Source organism: Zingiber officinale, chromosome 6A (genome assembly GCF_018446385.1).
Source record: "Zingiber officinale cultivar Zhangliang chromosome 6A, Zo_v1.1, whole genome shotgun sequence".
NCBI classification, from domain to species: Eukaryota; Viridiplantae; Streptophyta; class Magnoliopsida; order Zingiberales; family Zingiberaceae; genus Zingiber; species Zingiber officinale.
In genome coordinates, this window is record NC_055997.1 from 149719510 (window position 1) to 149728403 (window position 8894).

The window sequence follows — 8894 nt, forward strand, 5'->3', positions numbered from 1 at the left end:
GGATTGCAAAAGTAAACTTAAACAGAAAACGAAATGGAAAGAAAATTATCAGATCTGAAGATCTGAGCTAGTTTGAGCACAATTCAAAGACAAGAACAAGGAAACTAAAACCCTAGCATTCCACAATCCCAAACCCGTAACCAAAACTTCTCCACTCTGCTATAAAACAGAAATGCTTTCGGAACCCCTTGAGCATTCAGCAACTAAATCTCTGAGCTTCCAACTATTACCAGGTGATGATCACAGCATCTTGGAAACCTCCCTTCAGCTCACAGTCCTCTGATAAGCTCACCAGCCGAAGAATAGAGCTCAGGTTCTGTGAAGTTGCAAACCAGATCAATCGGCCAAATCGACCCAGGTTTGCTGCGGCATGGCAATCGGAAAACGTCCAGAAGCATCTGAGAAACCTCTCTTCAAGCTATGGTGGAAGCGAATAACGCCGATCGGGAAACCTCCTCAACCGGGTATGCGGCGATGAAACAGAGCCCAAATCACAATCGGGAAACCTCCTCGATCGCTCTTTGATCACCGGAAGATGAACGTCGGAGCTCAATGATCGCCGGAGGTGAAGAAGTCTAGCTCGCGGATCGGGAATGGAGAATGGGAGCAACAGCGCCGCAAGGAAGAAGAAGGAGGAACACTGTAGCAAAATCGCGAACACGCCGAGCCCGCAAAGACATTGTAGCTTCTCAAAGCTTTTAAACCTCTCCCAATCTGATCGGACGGTCCAGATTGATTTGGGCTGGATCAACGGTTGAATCGTCTCGGATCTGGATCAAAACCCTTGGATCTTCATCTACGACTGTGATATGCTTCCTCGTAGCTCTGATGGACCAAATCCTTGACGGATGACTCAGATCTCTCTGATCTTCAATGGACGGTCCAAAACACTCCAAGGCTTGATCGACTTGATTAGCCCTTGATTCGAGCCCAAGTGTGGCCTGGTTTGATCGGGTCCATGACCCTTTTGATGCCTACAGAATAATAAACAAATATTAGCATCAAATACCATGAAAATAGACTAATTTGTAATTAAGTCCAAAATCATATGCAATTATGAAATATGATATAAATGTGAGATTAAGTTATGAAAATATCATTAAAAATATGCATTATGAATCAAGATAATATAGCAAAAATCATGGTTATCAAAGCTCTATGAAGAACCTTTGGAAGCCGACAACTCAATGCACACCGAGCCGCCGACAGAACAGTCCGAGAATGAAGAAACTGCCGAGACAGCCGAACTCCATCCCGAGGACACAGAAAGCTCATCCCAGATGAGCATTGATGAAGGGGGAGAGATTTTGGAAGAAAGTAACTCAACAAGGGGAGAATCAACAGCTGACAAGGTAAGTCATGTATGGTCTCCATCTTCTGAACAATTGGTTAAATCAATTGAAAAGTTGCCTGAAAATTTTTGCGAATTAGAAATTGAATTGTCGAAAGAGTTTCTCGAATTAAATAATCTATTATCAACAGATTTTTACAAATTAAAATTTATGTTGGCAAAATATTTTTACAAATTATAAAATATTTTGTCGAACGAATTTTGTAAATTAGAAATATTGTCAAAAAACTTTATCAAGTTAGAATTTATATTATCAAAATATTTTTGTGAATTAGAAATTTAAAATATAACAAAAAATATTAAGTTAAAAGAAATAGCTTGTCGATTAAAGAATCTCGACAAACTAATAATAGAAATTAATATGATACAATTGTTTTTGCATGTTTAATATTGGTCGCTTTAAATCTGAAAAAGTGTGATTTGAGAAATTATAATAAATTAAAATAGAAATTTAAAACTTTCTGATAAAAATATTAGAATTTAAAAAAATAATAATAAATGCTTAGAAAGTTTTTTTATTCTCTTCTAAATTGTCTCAAAAATATTTTTCTTGCATAAAGTTTTCTGCTTAGAAAGTTCTTAATTTTGATTGCAAAAACTTAGAAATTTTTCAAAAGTTATTTTTATCTTAGAAATTTTATTTGACTTAGAAATGTTTTCCAGAAAATCATTGAAATAGATTTTTATAATTTTTCTAGGTGTCAACCCTTAGATTTTTCTTGCAACCCCAATTTTTTATCTGATCAAAGGGGGAGAAGAAAAAGTATAAGTCTAGGAGGAGATAGAAAATTGAAAATTGAAAATTTTTTGAAATTTAATTTTTCTATCCTGTTGCACGCTATTGCAATATAATGTGTTTAATTTTCATGTCTATTTTTACCCTATCTTAACTTGGATTGATCATATCAAAAAGGGGGAGATTGTTGGAACCCCAAGGTTGTTTTGGTGTGATCAACAAGTTAAGTTAAGTTCTGTGTGTTTCTAACCTTGTGTCTAAGTGTGCATGAGCTTAGGAGCACAGGTACTCGAGCGGAAGACGCAGCTAGCAAGAAGGACGGCACGCGGTGCGTCCGAGGGACGAAGCGCTGCGGAAGAGTACCCTGATGGACGAGAAGGAAGCGTGCGCTGGTTCCGAGAGACGAAAAGCCGGAGCGGAAGATTGCTCGGGGAGCAAGAGATGCAGCTAGCGAGAAGGTCGACACGGGGTGTGACCGAGCGACGAAGACTGCGGATGAGTACGCTGGTGTACGAGAAGGAAGCACGCAACGATTCTGAGGGACGAGAAGCCGGAGCGGAAGCCTGCTAGAGAAGACCAGAATATGGGTTCGGGTGAGCACTTTTTCGGAATGGCCGAGATCACCCAAGCGAGCGGATCCGGAGTTGAAGACCCGGACCGAGGCGACCAGAGCCGGAGCAGAGGAGCTGGACCGAAAAGTCAACTAGAGTTAACTTTTGGTCCGGGGTGCCCAAAACATACCGGGGCGTCCGGAATTGACTTTTTCACAAGATCGAGCTTTGACTATTGGGACCAATATATAGCTAGAGGGCGGGTGAATAGCTCGGCGCGCTCCACTTGCTTGACGTTGCTTGTTTCTTCAAAGATATGCAGCGAAAATACAAAGAAACACAATACACAACGCTAACAATAGGATTTACTTGGTATCCACCTCAAGAAGAGGTGACTAATCCAAGGATCCACACACTCACGCACCCTCCACTAATAAAACACTCCTTTTCGGTAACCACCGAAGACAGAGAAACCCTATAAGTTCACAATACAAGAAGAAAGGGAAAGGGAACACAATACAAGCAATATCTTACAAGTTTGCACAAGGAAAACCCTAACCCTAGCTTTCTTCTTCGCCTCTTGACTTGGACGTGCCTCCAAGATCCTTCAAGAACTGGCGGTGAGAACTTTGTGAAGTCGTTGTGAAAATCGGAGACGAAAGTCGTGGAAGATCTACCAAGAGAAGTGCTCGCCAACAGCTATATCCTGCGCCAACAGTCAAATCCCGATCTATTGGATTGCTCCCAATCGATCGGGGAGGCTTTGGATTGATCGGTCGATCGATCCAGAGCGCCTCTGTGCTCTCAGGAATTGCCTGGATCGATCGGCCAATCGATCCAGGGCTTATCGCGCAGAATTGCACCTCCCAATCGATCGCCCGATCGATTGGGAGCTCTAGATCGATCGGTTGATCGATCCAGCGCTGTTCTGTGCTATTGCGAGCCTCTCCCAATCGATCCACCGATCGATTGGAAGGAAGCTTGTCGCAGGGACTCACCCAATCGATCAGCCGATCGATTGAGCATGAGCCAATCGATCCAGCTCCTTGATTTTGCCCAAAATCAAGTCCAAAGTCCCCTAAACCAACATCCGGTCAACCATGACCTGTTGGTACATCATGCCTAGCATCCGGTCATCCTTGACCTACTAGAACTCGCTCACCAAGTGTCCGGTCAATCCCTTTGACCCACTTGGACTTTTCTTCGTGCCAAGTATCCGGTCAATCCCTTTGACCTACTTGGACTTTTCTCCTCGTGCCAAGTGTCCGGTCATCCTTGACCCACTTGGACTTTTCTCCTCGTGCCAAGTGTCCGGTCATCCTTGACCCACTTGGACTTATCTTCACCAGGTATCCGGTCAACTTTGATCCACCTGGATTTCCCGTACCAAGTATCTGGTCAATTCCTTTAACCTACTTGGGCTTCCCAACACCAGATGTATGATCAAACTTAATCCATCTGGATTTCCTGTGTCTGGCTTCACTCACCAGGACTTTCCTTCTGCCTAGCTTCACTCACTAGGACTTCTCATTTGCCTGGCTTCACTCACCAGGACTTTCCATACTGCCTAGCTTCACTTACTAGGTCTCTCACCTAGCTTCACTCACCAGGATTTTCCATACTGCCTGGCTTCACTCACCAGGTCTTTCACCTGGCTTCACTCACCAGGATTTTCCATATTGCCTGGCTTCACTCACCAGGATTTTCCATATTGCCTGGCTTCACTCACCAGGTCTTTCTCCTGGCTTCACTCATCAGGATTTCCAACTGCCTAGCTTCACTCACTAGGATTTTCACCTAGCTTCACTCACTAGAGTTTTTCCTTCTATCTGGCTTCACTCACCAGGACTTCCAATCTGCCTAACCTCCCAGTTAGGACTTTCACCTGCTTTCACTCACCAAGATTTCCCAATCAAGTATCCAATCAACCTTGACCTACATGACTCTCCTTCACAATCTCACCACATGAACAATTGCACCTGCAATCTTCATGTCTTGTCGTATTGTCAAACATTGAAACCCAAACATTAAAACTCGAGCTTGAACCAATTCATGCTCAGTTAACCAGGTCAACCTTGACCTAAGGAATATTGCACCAACATTGACTCGATCTGAACGTTGGGGGATAAAGTTTATCCCCCCAGGGCACCCGGAACCCTTCTGGACGCTCCGAACAAGGCTATAAATATAGCCTTGGTCCAGAAGCTTTTCAACGAACTCACGAATTGTGTACTTTAGTTTTGAGTTAAGCTTCTGTTTCTGCGCTTCATTGATGTACGAGACTTCTCCGCCTGAAGGAGTATTTAATGCTACATTTGCCTTTGATTAACAACCTCCCCGGTTGTAACTAAGTAAATCCTTTTGCCTCTTCCTTTCTTCAGTTTATGTTCAATTTATTTTATGCAAGTGTTTTGTTGAAAGTTCGAGAAGGGTTGGTTTTCGTTTTTGTGTTTGCAGGCTACCCAACCCCCCTTCTAGCCGGTCGCAACGGTCCTACAACTTGAACCAGGTCTAGGATCTCCAATTCCAACATCTGGTCAACCGTGACTTGTTGGAACATCATACCTAGCATCTGGTCAACCTTGACCTACTAGGACTCCTTCACCAAGTGTCAGGTCAATCCCATTGACCCACTTGGACTTTTCTTCTCGTGCCAAATGTCTGGTCAACCTTGACCAATTTGGACTTCCTTCCACCAGATGTCCGGTCATCCTTGACCCATTTGGATTTTCTTGTGTCAAGTATCCAGTCAACCCTTTGACCTACTTGGACTTCCCACACCAGGTGTCCGGTCAACCTTGACCCACCTGGATTTCCACGTGCCTGGCTTCACTCACCAGGTCTTTCCACTACCCGACTTCACTCACCGGGACTTCTACCTTTCTGGCTTCACTCACCAGGACTTTCACCTAGCTTCACTCACCAGGATTTTCTATCTGTCTAGCTTCACTCACTAGGACTTTCCTTTTGACTGGCTTCACTCACCAGGACTTTCACCTAGCTTCACTCACCAGAATTTTTTCACTGCCCGGCTTCACTCACTGGGACTTTCACCTAGCTTCACTTACTAGGATTTTCCAACTGCCTAGTTTCACTCACTAGGTCTTTTACCTGACTTCACTCACCAGGATTTTTCAACTGTCTGGCTTCACTCACTAAGACTTTCAACTGCCTAATCTCTAGTTAGGATTTTCCCAATCAAGTATCTGGTCAACTCTTTGACCTACTTGACTCTTCTTCATATCTAACTGGTCAAACATTGACCAATGAGAAATTATATCAACAATTTCCTCAATCGGATAATTGCATCTGCAATCTCCATGTATTGTCGAACATCGAAACTCAAGTATCAAGACTCATGCTTGAGCCAACTCAAATTTAATTAACCAAATTAATCTTGACTTAGGGATATTGCACCAACACTTAGATCTGTAATCTGCTCAGGTTGACCATTTAGATCTATTTTTAAAAAAATTTCAATTCAAATCGTTCATCTCAAAATTGACAGCTAACGAGGACGACTAAATTGATTAATCTGTTAGGAGTGGCTCGCGCGAGTCGCTGAGAAGCACGTTGGAGGACATTAAATGGCCACAAGGCACGCTAAGAATCTGGAGTTCTTCGTAGAGCTAGGTAATTTAAACCCTTCGCTATTCCTCAAACGATTCTTAGGCGACTCGACCAATCAAGTTCTGTCGTCACTGTGGATCGAGTACCTGAATGCAATTCACGAAATTAGTGAAAAATAGTGATGTTGATGATGATGATGAAGAGGAGGAGGAGGTTGATTTTACCATGGAGAGCAATGGCGAGGCTCCTGTTGGGGGCATAGTCTGCGACCAGCAGCTTCTCGTCCTTCCTGTAGTAATAAGCCAACGATAGCAGCAAGTTGGGGTGTGACAACCTCCTCTTGAGCCAGCGCATGCCCTCGAAGGCTCCGTCGGGTATCTCTCCGTAGGACTTGTTCCTCAACAGGTAGATTGCTCTCAGGCTATGCAGCTTGCCGACCGCCGGCATCGGGCCGTCGAAGCTGTTCCGCATGAAGCTGAGGTTGGGAAGCCCAGGAAGGCCGCTGATAAGGGGGAGCTGGGAGAGGGATTCGTATAGGGTCATGTCCTTGAGGCGGAGGCCCGAGACGTCTCCGCCGTCGCCACAGAGGACACCGGCCCAGGTGGTGAGGTTGTTGCGACAGGGGGTGGTGCTAGCGGCATCCCAGGTTTTGAGGAGCGCCGGAGATGTTCGTTGATACGGTGCATGATAGTAGGGTCGTACAGCGGACGTGGTGGGAGGTCAAATCCTGGGAGATGTCAGGAGTCAAGCCCACGGGACAGTCAAAAGTCAAGCCCATGGGGCAGTCAAAGGTCAAGCCTGCGTGGCAGTCAAAGGTCAAGCTTGCGTGGCAGTTAAAGTCCCGCCTACGTGGTAGTCAAAGGTCAGGATTACACGTTGAACAAGATCCAATCTCTGCGGTAGGTGAGGCCCGGATCAGCAGGCCAGGGCCTATGGCCTTAGGACACAGGTCCACGTCGTAGGGCACAAAATGCAAAGGCAAAGCGTACAGGTCAGAATGTGCCAACCAAGGATACAGGTCGGGACATGTCAGATCTAATGGCCTTGCGGCACACCATAGAGGCAAAACGTACAGGTCGGGATATGCCAACCTAGGATACAGATTGGGACAGGTCAGGTATGTTGACCTTGGGGCACACCATGGAGGCAAAGCGTACAAGTCGGAATGTGCCAACCAAGGATACAGGTCGGGACAGGTCAGATCTAATGGCCTTGCAGTACACCATAGAGGCAAAGCGTACAGGTCAGGATGTGTCAACCTAGGATACAGGTCGGGACAGGTCAGATCTAATGGCCTTGCTGAACACCATAGAGCCAAAGCGTACAGGTCGGAATATGCCAACCAAGGATACAGGTCGGGACAAGTCAGATCTAATGGCCTTGCGGCACACCATAGAGGCAAAGCGTGCAGGTCGAGATGTGCCAACCTAGGATACAGATCGGGACAGGTCAGGTCTTTTGGCCTTGGGGCACGCCATGGAGGCAAAGCGTACAGGTCGGGATATGCCAACTTAGAATACAGGTCGGGACAGGTCAGGTCTGTTGGCCTTGGGGCACACCATGGAGGCAAAGCGTACAGGTCGGAATGTGCCAACCAAGGATACAGGTCGGGACAGGTCAGATCTAATGGCCTTGCGACACACCATAGAGGCAAAGCGTACAGGTCGGGACGTGCCAACCTAGGATACAGGTCGGGACAGGTCAGGTCTGTTGGCCTTGGGGCACACCATGGAGGTAAAGCGTATAGGTCGGAATGTGTCAACCAAGGATACATATCAGGATACAAGGCCTGAAAAGTCAGAGTCAAGCTAAAGCATACAGGTCGCGACACATAATGCAATACAAGATAAGACAGGTCTGGAGTATGCCGCGCGAGATATGCAGGACAGGGCCAAATGCACAGGCCGGGAGGCGATACCGGATCAAGGTTGACAAGCATAAAGATCCAGCTCAGGGATCACAGATGGAGGGGACCAGGCACTATACGACACATAAACAAGGGAATCGTAACCACCTGTCAGAGAATAATCAGAGTGTCAGGAAATATGCCAATGGTCGGGGGCTCGTTTCCCCTTCGGTTATTCCGCCAGCCTATGAGAGGAGGCCACGCGTCATTCACAGCCAGACAAAGTCTGACATCTGACATTCCCTAACACCCGCCAGACTCCAGAAGCACCCGTTGCAGTATAAAAAGGGATGCTTTGTCTCTTACGCATGTACGCTCACTCGCCATTTCACACTGGTCCTTTACTTTTCGTCCTTTCTCTTTTGCTTATGGGGAAAAAGTATCTGACTTGAGCGTCGGAGGGCCTGACCCGAGGACTTTTCCCTGGTTTCTGATCTCTAACGACTCGTGAGCCCGTCTGAGTGTGCGCAGGGTCCTAACCTCATTGCCTTCATCGTCATCCCCTCGTCATCGATAGGGGAGAGCTCTCGAGGAGGGTGCCAGATCGACCCAACCTTGTAGCGACTTCTCGTTAACACCCGTAACAACACGGCCCGCCTTCATCCGACTCAACTTCCGGACAGGATCAGTCGCCTTCTATTGGAGGACGATGTCGGCCTCCGACGATAGCGCTGTGGCGGGGGCGGCTGCGAGGAAGATCGACAACGCAAGGCATTCGAGAGCATTCTTTCGGTGGTGGTGGCGGCGACGGAGGAGAGGGTGGCGAACTGGCGAAGAATA